The sequence below is a fragment of the Heterocephalus glaber genome, unplaced genomic scaffold (assembly GCF_053883595.1).
Source record: "Heterocephalus glaber isolate CG9 unplaced genomic scaffold, H.glaber_assembly_v1.0 deba00001610, whole genome shotgun sequence".
NCBI lineage: Eukaryota > Metazoa > Chordata > Mammalia > Rodentia > Bathyergidae > Heterocephalus > Heterocephalus glaber.
The window spans coordinates 35,217,515-35,234,989 of NW_028258381.1; the positions used below are offsets into that span (position 1 = coordinate 35,217,515).

General features: G+C 39.5%; 2 long non-coding RNA genes across 2 annotated transcripts in view; one reads left to right on the plus strand and one right to left on the minus strand.

Moving 5' to 3' along the window:
- Nucleotides 1-162: 162 nt before the first annotated feature.
- On the minus strand, nt 163-4,143 carry LOC110348256 (uncharacterized). Its single transcript, XR_015445502.1, has 4 exons — nt 4,043-4,143; nt 3,378-3,434; nt 1,929-2,490; nt 163-1,746 (listed from the first exon to the last, which is right to left on the minus strand). It is a non-coding gene; the product is annotated as an uncharacterized LOC110348256 (long non-coding RNA).
- A 76-nt stretch (nt 4,144-4,219) lies between these two features.
- LOC110348257 (uncharacterized) overlaps nt 4,220-17,475 on the plus strand; it is a 28,132-nt gene continuing 14,876 nt past the window's right edge. The window contains exons 1-2 of the long non-coding RNA XR_002393347.2: nt 4,220-4,451; nt 13,214-13,347. This is a non-coding gene — a long non-coding RNA (uncharacterized LOC110348257). The remainder of the gene's footprint in view (nt 4,452-13,213; nt 13,348-17,475) is intronic.

Genomic DNA, 17,475 nt, shown 5'->3' on the forward strand with positions numbered 1-17,475 from the left:
TTATCAACACACTGAAAACATGTTCATTAATCACCCTGGAAGATGCTAGGAGATTCAGGTCATTATTTTGAAAATCAATAAATAAGGAGAAAACCATTTATCTCATTTTTGCTATATAAATGATACCTTCAAGTAACCAAATAGCAAATACCATAGAGGAAAACCAGTAAACGAAGCCTCTATAAAAATAGAATATCTGTCATTTTAAAATCTTTTTGAAAAAAATAAAGAAATCAGACATTCTGTCCATCTAGATGCATAACCTGGGAGGAGAAGCTTGGGTCTGACTACCAAAGTAAGAGAAAGACAAGAGGAAGCAGAAAAAAATACATCAAATGCTCCCCAAATGAGGCATGTGTGAAATCCAGGCTGTGGGAAATTCTGAGGTCTTCTGGCACTCAACAAATAAAATGCAAAAAGAGAAAGGGATAGAGAGAAAGAAGAGATAGAGGGTGATGTATTAAAAAAAAAGAGAATGAAGAAACATATTGATCTCTGGCCTTACATGGATTATATTATGTAGACATAGATCTAAATTTTACTCCCTTTTCCTGTTCATATGTTTTCTTTTGTCTAACTGCACTGGCTGTGTCAGGGATGGAACTCAGGGCCTTGGGCATGCTATGCTCAAGCTCTACCCCCCAACCTCTACCCCCAGGGTCACTGTGTGTCTTTTGAGCCATGCCTCATTGCCAGGTTTCCTCTGAGGATAAAAATAGCCAGAGGAATACTAGTATTTATATCAAACTCCATCACTCACCTTGCAAAAGCAAGCAAGGCACGCTGCAGCCAGCACTAAGCTAGCTCCACACCACATTGTTATGTTTAGATTCAGGATGTCCCCCAAGTTCTCTTGTATGGAAGGTGCCTGGGTCAAGGGGGTGGCGTACTCTAGTGGATTCATCCATCGATGACTTCATAGCTGAATGTACTGTTAGGAAATGAGTCACTGGGATGGAACTTGGAAGGCAGTATTCTTGCTCCCTCTCCTTCCTGCTCTCTCTGCTTCCTGGCTTCCATGGGTTGAATGGCTTTCCTCTGCCATGTCCCTTTGTCATCCTATTTCTGCCTTGGAGCCAGCCAACCATGGACTGCAACCATGAGCCAAAAGAAATCTCTCATTTAAACTGTAAGTGTTGGGTATTTTGTCCAAGCAACAGAAAAATGACTAAGACACATATTTTTTAAATTCTTAGAAACATTCTAGGGCTGTTCTGTGTATCTCCAAGGCTGCCTCCTTCCTGTCTAGTGTGAAGGATTACTTTTATTGAGATAAAATTTACATTTTATGGGAATGTCCAAAACATAAGCATGCAGTTCATTGAGTTTCAACTAATACCTGTATAACTAAAACCCAGTCAGGATATAGACTTGTCCATCATTCCAGAAAGTTCATTCATGTCTCCTACTACCTGCTATCCCCCTTGAATACAAGCTTGATTGCTTCTAACACCTTCTGAAACATCTAACCTTCTGGGTCTCTCTGTTCACTGGTGGCTGAGCAAGCCACCTATCCAACCTACCACTGGGCCACCAAGAAATAGCAGTCACGGGTTCCAAAAAAAGGACATGAATAACCATGCCATCTATTTTACCAGCTGTCGCCATTCAGTCACTCAGGGGGAATTAGCAAGTGGACTTTTCACTTCCTGGAAAACTTTCCACAAAGCTCATTTTTCTTTCTCTCTCTTGTCCTCTGTGTCAAGCTCAGTGTCTCCATGGCTAAAATCTGTGACAAAGCAGCCCCTGATAGAGGAGATAAAGATGCCTATAATTATGTTAGCAACAGAACATGCTGTGCATTCGAATCATATAATCTTATCCCCATAGCAACGCAGAATTACGGTCCTTCGGAACCCAGTGGCAACAGCGCTCACTTAGTCCAACCTCTTAGATTAAAATAGAAACAACCCCAAAGAGTTACTTACTGCTCAGATAGCTTTCATAGCCTTCTATATATTCTTTGTTTGCAAACACCATGGAACATTGATACAATAGGATAAACATGAGGTGTCCGTTTTGGCTGCTGACTCCTAGGCTGATTTAAGTCTGAGGCTTTGGTGTTATTAGAAACAAAGGAATCCTTTGGATTGATGGAGGAAGAGCAAGTCTGCCCAGGATGAATGCAGAAATGTTAACACTGGAGACCATGGAGCTGTGGCAAGAATTCCTTGTTCATTTATCTCAACAAGTCTTCATAAGTGAAACTGCATCATCATCTGATTTTCAGGCTGCCACACAAAGATTGTCCCTCTCCTTTATCGGCCTGGAGTTACAGATTATAATAGGGGCCTCAACCCAGCTCTCCAGAGCAGAGGGCAACAATACGAAATCCACATCAGGGATGATGGTGCATGCCTATGCCCTCGGCACTCTGGGAGACTGAGGCAGGAGAATGGAAAATTCCAGCCCAGCCTGGACAACTTAACAAGATCCTGTCTCAAAATAAAAAAATTAAAAAAGGTTGTACATGTAGCTCAGCGTGAATTCCTAGCACCAAAAAAAAAAAAAAAAGAAAAGAAAGGGAAAAGAAATGTAAATATGAAATCTGGATAGGGTGATAGGATACCTTTCCCTGATATATTCGTCCTACCTTTTGGATGCATCTTGTTCTAATTCAAAGCCAAGAACTCTGGAGTCCTGCAATGTCTGTCCCACCTCCCTAGAAATTTGTTACACCCTCAGATTTGCAGAGCAGGGGCATCTGAGCTGGGCATTTGAAAGATGAATGGACCCTCCTCAGGCAGACAGACACCGTGGAGGAAATGCTACATCCGCACGGGCTAGCACAGACTGGCTAAGGATCCCTAGTCCTTAAATCTGAAATGCTCCAAAATCCAAAACTTTTTGAGCTCCAATATGACTTTACAAGTGAAAACTCCACACCAGTTAACTGGTACTCTTAAGTACTTACACCGGGGAAAGTATAAGAAAGTGATTAGCCAGGTACAGTAGTGCATGCTTGTAATCCCAGCACTCTGGGAGGCTGAGGCAGGAGGATCACAAATGAAAAACTTGGTGACACAGTGAGACCCTGTGTCAAAATAAAACCTTTTAAGAAGGGCTGGGGATATAACTCAGTGGTAGGAGACCCCTGGATTCAATTCCCAGTACCATCTGCCAAAAAAAAAGATTGCTTGTGATAACAAACCCAGAGTCAGGAATGATGTCAATGCCCAGCCAGATTGTCCTCATGGGTGGCTGACAGAATGATAGTTTTGCTTTCTGATGGTTCAGTGTACACAAATGTTGTTTTGTGCACAAAATTATTTCAAACGTCATATAAAATTAACTTTAGTCTATGTGTATAAGTTGTAGAGAAAACATGACTTTTGTGTTCAGACATGGCTCCCATCCCAAGACAGTTCATTACATACATGCAAATCTTCCAAATCTGAAATCCAAAACCTTCCGATGCCAAAGGGATATTCAATCTGAATCAGGACAGGAAAAAAACAAACAAAAAACTGTTTTAGTGTACTCAGAGTATAGCGTGACACATTAGGTAAATATTTCCACTTCTATCAAGAACAGAACAAAGACAATTATGAAAATGGGAGAAATCTACCAGTTATATCTTATCAAATCCTTGCAAAACCCCAAATTCACATACACAGAGACCAGCTACCTTAGAGCAGGAAAATGTGGGGCTAGAAGGTGTGATTCAGTGGTCGACTGCATACTTGGCATGCACCAGGCTGGGCGGGGGTGGCAGGGGGGGTGTTCATCTCCAACACCAAACAAAAACAAACCCCAAAGCCCCCAAAAATGCACAGGCGGGTGGGACTTCCGGTTTCTAGCCCTACAGGTAAAGATCTTGAAAGTCACCAACCTGTGCCAACAAGTAAAAGTTGAACCAACCCGCCTGCCGGGCAATTGCAAGGTCCTGAGTTTGATCCCCGGTACCGCAGGGGAAAAAGAAAGAGGTGAATCAACTGAAAAATCAGCAACTCTCCTTAGGCCCACCAGAGAACTGAGGTCCCAGAGCAAACTGTTGGCCCCCAAACTGGAGACAGAAAGGTGGGCGAGAATCATAACTTACCGAGCTTGGCTGAGGCAGCTGGTGCAGGCTCCGTGCTACACGTTTGAGATAAAAGCTCCAAGGAGACCCAGTCACCTGCCGGCTGTTTTATGTGTTTTGCCTAAACACAAAGGGGCGAGGCATCGGCTAGTGCTCCTCCAGGGAGCGGACAGTAACAAGCCGTAGCACCTGTTCTTAATGCTGCACGGTCCTCAGGAGAAGCTACTTACCGCTCATTTAGTCAGAGCCCACCTGAGCTGGGAGAAGGGCTGTACCCAGCTCCAGCCCCCTCGTCACACCGTCCCACCTGGGCAGGGGGCAGGACAAGGGTGAGACACGCGTGTGAATTTCATGGTGGAGGCACAGCCTAATCAGAAGACTGCGTCCAAGGCGAGCCCCACACTTGAGAGTTTTACCTCCAGTCCTCACAGTGAGTATCAGAGAAGTCCCCGGAGCTTCCAGCAGGGGGAGAGAAGTAATAAGCCAGAGCAGTCTGGGCTTTTTTTTGTTTTGTTTTTGTGGTGTTGCGGTTGTTGTTTGGGGGCAGTACTGGGGATTGAATCTAGAGCCTCTGCACTGAGCTACATCCCCAGCTCTTTTTTTTTCTGTTCTTTTTTGAGGCAGAGTCTTGCTAAATTGCCCCGATTTGGCTGCAGTTTAAAATCCTCCTGCCCTGGCCTCCCAGAGTGCTGGATTACTGGTGTGCGCCAGCACAACTGGCAACATTCTGACTTTCTTAACAAGGTCTGCCCTCAGGAGGAACTAGTTAACAAGAGCCTAATGTCCTGGCGGAATGGAGATAGCCAGTCCCAGCATCCTCTAGTCAGCCTATCCCACTGAGAAGCAGGCAGAAGTTCACAGTCGAGAGAAGTGGGAAGGCTCCCTGGAAGACTGAGATCTAATGAGAAAAATAGAGACGAATTGCAGTGCTCCTCCAGGGGTAGCGGAGCTAGTCTTTCTGGGAAATACCTCCATACCAACATGTGGGGAAACTCACGTCCCTTCAATTAGATGGCTTCATGCTTATGTGTACACAGGCACATACATATAATTATGGACATCCTCCCATACATGTTAACCCTGTGGAGGTCATGGTCCAAAAAAATTACAGTAGAGGTCACATGGACCCCAGAGATAAGTCGTATGTGCTTGAATGTGAAAAAAAAAGTTAAACACTGCAAATTTGCAATTATATTTTTACATGATAAACACATGGTTTTTTATTTCTTTTCAGTTATAGTCTAGAAGTTATCAAAGAAATATAACATAGGCAATATACAATTGAATGCCATACACCCTTACAAAACATACCTTATAGCCAAACTGAGAGCTTAAATATTATTGATTAATATTAGTCATGTACAGACATGTAGGTACTCATGATCTTGAACCTACATACCTGATATATGGAACAATATTTAAGAAAAGAGTTTGTTAATAACCAAATTCAGTAGAGCAGCTGGATACAAGGTAAACACTCAAAAATCAATATTCTTCTTGTATACAAATAACAGACTCATTGAGAGAGAAATTGGGAAAACAATTCCTTTCACAATAGCAACCCCAAAATTGAAATATCTAGGAATTAACCTAACAAAGGAAGTAAAAGACCTCCACTTTGAAAATTACAGCACTCTAAAAAAAGAGATCAAAGAGGATATCAGAAAATGGAAAGACATCCCTTGTTCTTCAGTAGGAAGAACCAACATAGTGAAAATGGCCTACTTCCAAAACTGCTATATAGATTCAATGCCATCCCAATTGAAATCCCAGCAGCATACTTTACAGACCTTGAGAAAACAATCCAAAAATTCATTTTTAACAAGAAGAGATCCAGAATAATAAAAGCAATTCTAGGTAAGAGAGATATGGCAGGGGGTATTGCAACCACCAACTTGAAACTATACTACAAAGCTACAGTGATAAAAACAGCATGGTACTGGCAAAGAAACAGACCTGAAGAACAGTGGAACAGATTAGAAGATGCAGAAACAACGCCAGACACACTCAGCCACCTCATCTTCAACAAAGGAGCCAGACACCCTCACTTGTGGAAAAATAGCCTTTTTAATAAATGGTGCTGGAAAAACTGGGTTTCAACTTGCCAAAGATTAAAACTAGATCTATGTCTCTCTCCATGCACTAAACTAAAATAAAAATGGATTAAAGATCTAAATATTAAAACAGAAACGTTGAACTGGCTAGAACAGAGGTTAGGTAGAATTCTTGAAGACATTGGTGTAGGAAAAGATTTTATGAACAAAACCTCAGTTGCCCATGAACTAGGACAAACAATCAACAAGTGGGATCTCTTCTTACTAAAAAGCTTCTGCACAGCAAGAGAAACCACCAACAGAGTGAAGAGACAACCCACAATGTGGGGAAAATTTTTCACCTGCTATTCCTCAGACAAAGGTCTACTATCTCAAATCTATAAAGAACTTAAAAAAAATCAGACCTCCCAAATTTAAAGACCCAATTCAAAAATGGGCATCTGAAATAAACAGACATTTCTTAGACAAAGAAGTAGAAATGGCAAATAAGCATATGAAAAAATGTTCGATATCACTGGTCATTTGAGAGATGCAAATGAAAACAACGCTGAGATTCTGCCTCACCCCAGAAAGAATGGCTTCTATCAAGAAATCAACCAATAACAAATGCTGGCGAGGCTATGTGGAAAGAGGATCCCTGCTCCACTGCTGGTGGGAGTGTAGACTGGTGCAACCACTGTGGAAATCAGTATGGAGATACCTCAAAGAACTAGGACTGGAAGTCTCATTTGACCCAGCTATTCCCCTGCTGGGTATCTTCCCAGAAGAATTAAAAGAATCACACCACAGTGATATATGTGACTCATGTTCATAGCAGCATAGTTTGTAATAGCTAAAATTTGGAAAACAGCCCAAATGCCCATCAACTGGAGACTGGATAAAGAAAAGGTGGGTTTTTTAATAAAATGGACTACTACTCAGCCATAAAAAATGAGAAATTAGAGACATTTATAGCTAAATGGATGCACATTGAGGTGACACTCTTAAGTGAAATAAATAGGACATACGTGTAACTACTGAATAGTTTCTCTAGTGTGAGAAACTGAAAGTTTAAATAAGGACTAAAAGGTATAATAGATAATGTGAAATAGGAAGAAAAGGGGCAAAGGGGAAGGGGAAGTGGGAGGGGTAGGGGAAAGAAGGGAATGGAATTAATATGAAAAAGTGAAAAAATGGAAACAAATTCTTTATAAATAGGGAGGGATGGAGGGGTTGAAGGGAGGGCATGGGAAGGGGAAAAATAAGAACCAAGAAAGATTATGTAAAGGTGCAAATTTCCAATGATGAATGTCATTATATTGTATACCTAAAATGTACCAATAAAATTAAATTTTAAAGAAAGAAAATGGCCATACTTCCAAAACTGCTATATAGATTCAATGCACTCTCAATTGAAATTCCACCAGCATATTTCACAGGAGCAGAGAAAACAACCCAAAAATTCATTTGGAACCAGAAGAGACCTAGAATAGCAAAAGCAATTCTAGGCAATAAAGACAAAGCAGAAATTATTAAAGAAATATAACAAAACCACACAACCCCCAACTTGAAACTATACTACAAAGCTACTGTGATAAAAATGGCATGGTACTGGCAAAGAAACAGACCCAAAGATCAATGGAACAAATTAGAAGATCCAGAAATAACTCCAGACATCCTCAGCTGCCTCATATTTGACAAAGGAGCCAAACACCCTCACTGGAGGAAGGATAACCTCTTTAATAAATAGTGCTGGGAAAACTGGGTTTCAATTTGGCAAAGATTAAAACTAGACCCATATCTTTCACCATGCACTGAACTAAAATCAAAATGGGTCAAAGAGCTAAATAGTAAAACAGAAATACTAAATCTGCTGGAAGAGAGGTTAGATAGAACACCCCCACCCTATCCCCACCCCGTATCAGGGAACAAACTTAGGACCTTCCACTTACCAGGCAGGCGTGGTGCCACTGAGCTAAATCCCTGGCCCAGGTAAAACTCTTGAGGACATTGGCATAGGAAAAGACTTTTTGAACAAAACCTCAAACACACAGGAACTAGCACAAAGAATCAACATGGGCTCTCAGTAAAAACCTTCTGCACAGCAAGAGAAACCACACAACCCACAATGTGGGAAAAAGATTTTACCAGCTGTTCCTCAGACAAAGGTCTACTATCTAGAATATATAAAGAACTTTAAAAAATCAGACTTCCCAAATTTGAAGATCCAATCCAAAAATGGATTGGAAATAAATAGCCATTTCTCAGAATGAAGAAGTAGAAGCAGCAAGTAAACATATGGAAAAATATTCAACATCACTGGTCATTTGAAAGATGCAGATGAAAGCAACGTTGAGATTTCATCTCACTCCAAAAAGAATGGCTGCTATCAAGAAATCAACCAATAACAAATGCTGGCGGGGCTGTGGGGAAAAAGGAATGCTTCTCCACTGTTGGTGGGAGTGTAGACTGGTGCAACCACTGTGGAAATCAGTGTGGTGATTCCTCAGAAAGCTAGGATTAGAGGTCCCATTTGACCCAGCTATTCCCCTGCTGGGTATCTTCCCAAAAGAATTAAAAGCATCCTACCATAACGACATATGCACACCCATGATTAGAGTGGCAAAATTTGTAATAGCTAAGTCTTGGAAACACCCCTAATACCCATCAACTCTTGATTGGATAAAGAAGATGTGGGTTTTTAAAAAAATAAAATGGAGTACTGCTCAGTCATAAAGAAAGATAAACTAGAGACATTTATAGCTAAGTGGATGCACCTCGAGGCCATATTCTTAAGTGAAATAAATAGGACACACGTGTAAATACCAAATAGTTTCTCTGGTGTGAGAAACTGAAACTGTAAATGAGGACAAAACTGCACAATAGATATTATGAAACAGGAAGAAAATGTTCAAAGGGGAAGGGGAACTAGGGGAGTGGGGGTAAGGAAAGAAGGGAAAAAATGAAAGAAGAAAAAAAGTGGAAACAAAGTTTTCATAAAGGGAGGGGTGGAGGACTTAAGGGAGGGCAGGGGAATGGGAAAAAAACAAGAGCCAAGATACAATCGCATACAGGTACAAATTCCAAATGTTGAATGTGATCATAATGTATACCTAAAATGTACCAATAAACTCATGACTGTAATCCTAGCACCTGGGAGGCTGAGGCAGGAGGATCACGACGAGTTTAAGGCTAGCCTAGACTACATAGAAAGATCCTGTCTCAAGAAACCAAAAAGAAAGAGAAAGAGGAGAAAAGTTTGCTTGTATCACTCAAATCTCAGAACTTTCCAAAGGTTAAATCATTTCTGGATTAATTGCAACACCTAATAAAATGTCAGCACTTGTAAATGGTTGTTATACTCTATGATTGAGGGAATAGTAACAAGAAAAAGAATCTGCATATGTTCAGAACAGAGATATCTTTTTCCCTACAATATTTTGGAGCCAGAGATAGTTAAATCCCTGGATGGGGAACCTGTAGATACAGAGGGCTATCTGTTGACAATGGTTCCTTTACCCAGCATAACATGCCTGGTGATCCTGGAGAAATTACAGTGATGATGGTTAATGTTGATTGTCAACTTGATTGTCTTGATAGATTAGTGAAGCACACATCTGGGTGTGCCTGGACAGGTCATGGAGGTGTGACCTCAGGGACTATATCTGACCACTTCCTCTCAGGCCTCTTCCCCAGTGCTCTGCCTTCCCAGTCACCATAAGGTGAGCAACTTTCCTCCATCACTCCATGATGTTTCTGCCATGGAGCCATCTGACCATAGACTGAATCCTCTGAAACCATAAGTCAAAATATGTTTTTCCCCTTTACATTGTGGTGTCAGGTATTTTGCCCCAGCATGGGAAAGCTGCTGATATTAAAAGGCATAAACAAAAACACAGTTTGAAAAGACAAAGCAAGCAGAAGAACTAAACATGGCAGGGATGTTAGAATTACCAGACCAAGATTTTAAAATGACAATGGTTAATATGCTAAGGCTCCAATGGGTAAAGCAAACAGGATGCAAGAACAAGTGAGCAATGTAGGCAGAGAGAAGGAAATTCCAAGAAAGAACCAAAAAGAAATGCTAGAGATCAAAATACTAACAGAAATAAAGAATGCTGTTTTTTTCTCGTTTTTGTAGTATGAAGGATTGGGATTAATCCCAACAGGATTAATGCAATTGATAATAGTATTAATAATAGGATTATTAATAATAGGATTAATTCACAGCCTATGCACTGAGCTACATCCCCGGCCCTATTTCTTTCTTTTTTTTTTTTTGGTACCGGAGATCGAACTCAGGTCCTTGAGCTTATGAGGCAGGCAGTGTAACCACTGAGCTAAATCCCTAGCCCCTCATTTTATTTATTTATTTATTTATTTATTTATTTATTGCTCAAATTCTTTTATTGGTACATTTTAGGTATACAATACGTTTACATTTATCATTGGGTGCTTGTACCTGCACATGATGTATCTTGGTACTTATTTTTTCCCCATTACCTGTGCGCCCTTCATCCCTCCACCCTTCCTTATTTACATAGACTTCGTTTCCTTTTTTTTCTTTTCTCATAATTTTTCCTTTCCATTCTTTCCTTTCCCCATCTTCTCCCACCACCCCTACCCCTTTGGATCTTTTCCTATTTCAAAGTATCAATTATTAGTTATTAATCCTTTTAATCCTTATTTACACTCTCAGTTTCTCACACTAGAGAAACTATTCGGTATTTACACGTGTGTCCTATTTATTTCAATTAAGAGGGTGGCCTCCATATGCATCCACTTAGCTATAAATGACTCTAGTTTCTCGTTCTTTATGGCTGAGTAGTACTCCATTTTATTAAAAAACCACATCTTCTTTATCCAGTTTCCAGTTGATGGGCACTTGGGCTGTTTCCATCATTTTTTTAAATTTTGAGACAGGTTCTCACTAAGTCATTAAGTTGCCCAGGCGGGGCTCAAACTTACTATCCTCCTGACTCAGCCTCTTAGACTGCTGGGACTATAGGCATGCACCACCATACCTGGCTTGCAAATCTATTGTGCACCATATAAGATGGTCTTTGCTTTATTCTAATCTTGTTTATTATTTCTTGGATTTATGATAGAAGTCTCCCAGACTTAAAAGTAATGAGGAAAAAAAAATGAAGAAAAAAATATCAGAACAGAATATCTAAGAACAAATGAGAATCCCAGAAGAAGAAAGGAACCATAGCAATATTTGAGCAGTTGTGACTGAGAATTTCCTCCAGGATAATGTCTTACACCAAACCACAGATCAGCAGGATAAATGCCAATATTTTAAAGAATTAAAAACCTGCACCAGGGCAGTATATTCAGGCTATGGGAAATCAAAAATAAAGGAAAAAATCTTGAAGGAAGTCAGAGGAAAAAAATCTAATCTATGAAGAATAAATATAAAAATTGCATCTGACTTCTCAGAAACCATGCAAGCAATAAAGGTAGAATGAAATACTTAAAGTGTTGAGAAAAAAATGTTACCCGATAGTGTGGGTTCTTGCTTCAGTGACGATGGAAATTAAAAATCATCGAACAAGTGGGGCACACACCTGCAATCCCAGCACTCTGGGAGACTAAAGCAGGAGGATCACAAGTTCAAGTTCAGCTTGGCCAACTTAGTGATTTAATGAGTCTCTGTCTCCAAAATAAAAGGGCTGAGGATGTATGTCAGTTCAGAGACCCTGGGTTGGATCCTCAGTACTGGGGGAAATGCTCAAGCTCTACCACAAATTTGCAGGCAAAAGTTCTAATTAAAAGTAAGAGAGAGGCAGGGGATTTAGCTCAGTGGTTCTGGTGCCAGCCTTGTAAGCACAAGGTCCCAAGTTCAATCCCCAGTACCAAAAAAAAAGTAAGAGAAAATAGGAAAGGATTTCAGTCCAAAGTCCTAAAAGGGCACAGCTCTGACAAAGATCCAACTGGCCAATAACAAAGAAAGGGGGCCTGTTTTATGCAGTGCTTGAGGGGGGGGTCTAGGATCTGTGCGGTCATTATCTCAGTTCTGGTTTCATGGCTTTAGAGAAATCCCTATGGCTTGAGGATCAATTCAGTCCCCATGAAATGACTGCTCCTGCTTGTGGGGCAGTCTGTTCTGGGAAGGCTTTGCTGGAATCCAAGGTGACTGTAGATTTAGGACAATGACTAGAGACTTCTAGGTGCCCACTCCAGGGGATTAAAAGCTAATCCTTGAATGTCCCTGTAAACCTCCTATCTTGGTGTCCTCCAACTTGAAGAAAGATCAGTCGTGTTAGGTAAACTTAGGCCTAAGAAACCTTGTAGTACTCCTTTGAAAAACACTCTCCAAATGATTAACCTGCCTACATGCAAAGCTGAGCAGAGATCCGACCCAATGTCATGAGATAATAAAGGAGACAGGTGTAAGATGAAGGCAGAGATGCCAATCGATCCTGTTTTAGTAACCAGTTGGGCATCTGAAGGCTCAGGTAAAGATTTGCTGGGTTAGTAGAAGCAGCTTTAAGTCCCTGACTGCCTCAGAAGGAAACACAAATCACATTTTTTTAATGAGTAACAGGTTAAGGGCCCAGGAGTTTGTTTGTCCTCTGTCCCTCTGTGGCGACCCCTACAGCTTATTCTTGGAGACACTATGGTAAAGGCATCCTGACTTTAATGCTGCATCTGAGTTTGGGGTTGAGAAGATTTTGGGGGAAAGTGGGGGGCTAGGGAAGTTTATGGCACATTTTTAATAGGAAACAGGCCAGAATTAAGGCCCAGGAGTGCACCTGTCCTTTGTCCCCACGGTGGTCTCTATCTCAAAAAAAGACCCACCTAGAATTCCAGCCCCTGCAAAATTATCCTTCAAAGTAAAGGAGAAAGGAGCACATGGAGTCACCAGAAGCTGAAAAAGTAAGGAAGGATTCTACCCAACGCCTCTACAGGGACTGGAGTCCTCCAATTTCTTGAATTCTGATTCCAGACATTTGTGAACCAGGAAAGAACAGATCTCTGTTGTGTTTTCTTTTTTTTTTAAGTGAAGTATTTTCTCAGACAAAATTAGAGGAAATTTGTTGCCAGTGGACCTGCCTCACAAGAAATATTAAAAGAAATTTTTTGGGTGCTGGGGACGTAGCTCAGTGGTAGAGCACTTGGCTAGAGTATGTGAATTTGTGGATTCTATCCCCAGTACAGGAAAAAAGAAAAAAGAAAAAAAGAAAGGAAAAGAAAGGAAAAATTATTTCAGGAGCAGGAAACTTATACAAGTCAGAAACTCAGACCTCCATGAAGAAAAGTAGAGCGTCAGAGGAGGAATAAGTGAAGGTAAAATATAAACTTTTCTGTTATTCATTTTTTTTTGTACTGGAAATTGAACTCAGGACCTCATGCTTGCCAGGCAGGCCCTGTGCCACTGAGCTAAATCCTCAGCCCTGATATTCTTAACTAAAATAAAAAAAAAACCAAAAGTTTTTTTTCAAAATAGCAGCAAATATATATATGCAACTATATATATCCAAATATATATATGCAACTATATAGGTATGTGCCAGTATATGTAAAATGCATGATGATAATGATACAAGAGATAGGAGGGAGGAGAAACCTAAACAAAGGACTAATATCTAGACTATATTCACTTAACATTAGCATTATGGTCTCAAGGTGTTATGGCTTGTATCTAGAACCCTAGATGGAATATAAGGGACAGAAAGAAGGCTTGCTACTTTTGCTTTTGCTGCTGCTCTTGCTTCTTGCTGTTCGTGGCTTCCTACCTGCCATGCCATGAACTGTTTCTCCTCTGCAATGCCCATTTGTCATGCCACCCTGCCTTGGAGCCAGGGTGACATGACACCTCTATAAACTGAAACCTCTACAAGCTGTGAGCTGAAATAAACATTTCCTCCTTTAAATTTTGGTGTTGGGTATTTTGTCTCAGCAACAAGAAAAGTAACTAAGACAAGGTGCACCCATTTTCCTACAAATGAGTAAAGTTTATCCTTCTTTATGGCACAGTAGTATTCCATTGTGTATAAATACCACATTTTCTTTATCCACTTATCTGTTGATGGACATATAGGCTGCTTCCAAGATTTACCTATTGTAAATTATGCTGCTATAAACATGAGTATGCATGTACTACTGTAATATGATGTCTTTAACTTTTTTGAGAAGATGCCTAGAAGGGGAATAGCTGGGTTGAATGGAATTTCTAGTTTGTTTGTTTTTTTGAGGAATCTCCATACTGATTTTCATAATGCTTATACCAGGTTATACTCCCACTTTCAATAAAGTGTTCCTTTCCCCCACAGCCTCTACAGCATGTTATTATTTGATTTCTTGATGATAGCCATTCTTTCTGGAGTGAGATGGAATCTCCATGTTGTTCTAATTTGCATTTCTTGTATGGTTAAAGATGTTGAATATTTTTATGTACTTATCGGCCATTTATACATCTTTGTCTGAGAAGTCTCTATTCATTTCAGATGCCGACTTTTTGATTGGGTCTTTAAATTTGGGGGAGCCTAATTTTTTTGAGTTCTTTATATATTCTAGATATTAGTCCTTTGTTTGAGGCATAGCTAGCAAATTTTCCCCCATTCTGTAGGTTGTCTCTTCATTCTGTTGGTGGTTTCTTTTGTTATGCAGTTTTTAATTTGATGTGATCCCATTTGTTGATTGTTGATATTATTTCTTATGCAGCTGGGGTTCTGTCCAGAAAATCCTTGCCTATGTCTATGTTTTCAAGAGTTTTACATATTTTGTTGCATTAGTCAATACTTACAAGAGCTTTCAGGGCTGGGGCAAGGCTCCTCAAAAGACTGTACATGCTCTGAATCAGATTTAATGCAGGACACAGAAATTTACAAGATTGGTCTACAATGGCCACCCACAGAGTCAAATGTAGAAGAGTGCCCAGAACCATGCTGACTCAATTCAGCTGGGTGTTCCCTCCTTGAGTTGACAATTAATCAATTAACCACCACATTTGTCTTCCAGCAAATTAGATGTTTCTGTTTTAATATTTATATCTTTGATCCATTTTTATTTTAGTTGAGTGTACAGTGAGAGATATGGGTCTAGGTTCAATCTTTGGCATGTGGATAGCCAGTTTTCTCAGTATCAGTTGTTAAAGAGACTACCTTTCTTCTAGTGAAAGTATAGCGCCATATTTGGTTCCCTTGTCAAAGATAAGTTAGCTGAGTATGCCTGGAGTTGTTTCTGCATCCTATGTTCTGTTCAGTTGATCCACATGTCTGGGGGTTTTTTTGCCAATGCCATGCTGTTTTTATCACTGTAGCTTTGTATTATGACTTGAAGTCTGGGATTGTGATGCCTCCTGCCTTGTCCTTGTTGCTCAGAATTACTTTTTCTATTCTAGATCTTTTCTGGTTCCATATGAATTTTAGGATTGTTTTCTCTAGTTCTTTGACAAATGCTATTGGTATTTTGATTGGGATTGCATTAAATCTGTGTAACAGTTTTTGGAAGTATGGCCATTTTGACTATATTGGTTCTGCCTATCCAGGAACAGGGGTTTCTTTTCATCGTTTGATATCCTCTTCATTCTCCTTTACCAGAGTACTATAGTTCTCATTGTAAATGTCTTTCACTCCTTGGTTAGGTTAATTCCTAGATATATAATTTTTCTTGTTGTGAAAGGTAATGTTTCTCTAATTTCTTTCTCAGTGAGTTTATTTTTGGTGTACAAGAATATTGATTTTTGAGTGTTAACTTTGTATCCTGCTATGCTACTGAATTTGGTTTTTAATTCTAGGAATCCTTTGGTAGTTTTTGCACTCTTCTATATAGAGGATTATGTTATTTGCAAATAATAATAATTCAAGTTCCTCCTTTCTTATTCATATTCTTTTTTCCCCCTTGCTTGATAGCTCTGGCTAATGTTTTGAGAACTATATTGAACAGGAGTGGTGATAGTGGACATTCTTGTCTTGTTCCTGATTTTAGAGGAAAAGATTGCAGCTTCTGACCTATTTAATAGGTTATTGGCCATTGGTTTGTTATAGAAGGCTTTTTATCAGATGGAGATATAGTCCTTCTATATCCATTTTCTTCGGGGTTTTTATCATGAATAGATGTTGGATTTTGTCAAATGCTTTTTATGTGTCTATTGAGATGATCATGAAAGTTTTGTCCTTGCTTCAGTGTATGTGGTATATTACAATCTATTGATTTGTATATGTCGGACTATCCCTGCATCCTTGGAATGAATCCTACTTAAGCCTGATGTATTATCTTTTTGATGATTTGTTGCATTCTGTTTGCCAGTATCTTAATGAAGACTTTTGTGTCTATATTCATTAAAGAAATTGGCCTATATTTCTCTTTTTTGGTTGGACCATTTTTTGCTTTTTGAATTGGGCAATACTTGCTTCCAGGAATGACTTTGGGAGTACTGCTTCTCTTCTGATTTCAGTAAAGAGTTTGAGGAGCACTGGCATTAGGTATTCTCCAAAGTTCTTGTAGAATTCAGCAGGGAATCCATTGGGACCTGAGACTTTCTTAGTTGGTAGTTTTTTTCTTACTTCTTCAATTTCACTGATTGATATTGGATTATTTAGAATTTTGTATCTTCTTGGTCCAGCTTTGGTAGTTCATATGTGTCCAAGAATCTATCCATTTCTTCTGAATTCTCCATTTTATTAGAGTACAAGTTCTTGAAGTAGTTACTACTAATCTGGATCCCAGCGGGGTTTGTTGTGATTTCACCTTTTTCATTTCTAATTGCATGGATTTGGGCCTTTTCTTTCTTTTTTTGGTAAGACTGGCTATGGATTTGTTGATTTTTTTTTCTATTCTTTCAAAGAACCGACTCTGATTCATTCGTTCTTTGTATAGTTTTTAGTCTCAATTTCATTAATTTCTTCTCTAATCTTTATAATTTCCTTCCTTGTACTAGCTTGGATTGTTCTTGTTTTTCTAGGATTTAGGGGTACATCATTAGGTTTTTCATTTGAGCTTACTCTATTTTCTGAAGAGGGCATTTAAGCTGCCCTCTTAGGACTGCTTTCATTGTGTCCCATAGGTTCCAGTACGTTGTACGAGCATTATTCTTTGAAGACTGTTTAATTTCTTCCTTGATTTATTCTGTGACTTATTGATTACTCAAGAGGGTATTTTTAAGTTTCCATGTGTTTGCATAGTTTCTGTCAGTTCTTTTGCCATCGATTTCTAGTTTCATTGCATTGTGATCTGATATCATACATGGAATAATTTTTATTCTTTTGCATTTACTTAAGCATGCTTTATGACCTGGCATGTGGTCTATTTTGGAGAAAGTCCCAGGGGCTGCTGAAAAGAATGAGTATTCTGTTGCTGTTGGGTGAACACTCTGTAGATATCTATTAAGCCTATTTGTTTAAAGGTTTGGTTCAACTGAGATATTTCTTTGTTGACTTTTTTGTCTAGTTTACCTGTCTATTTGTGACAGTG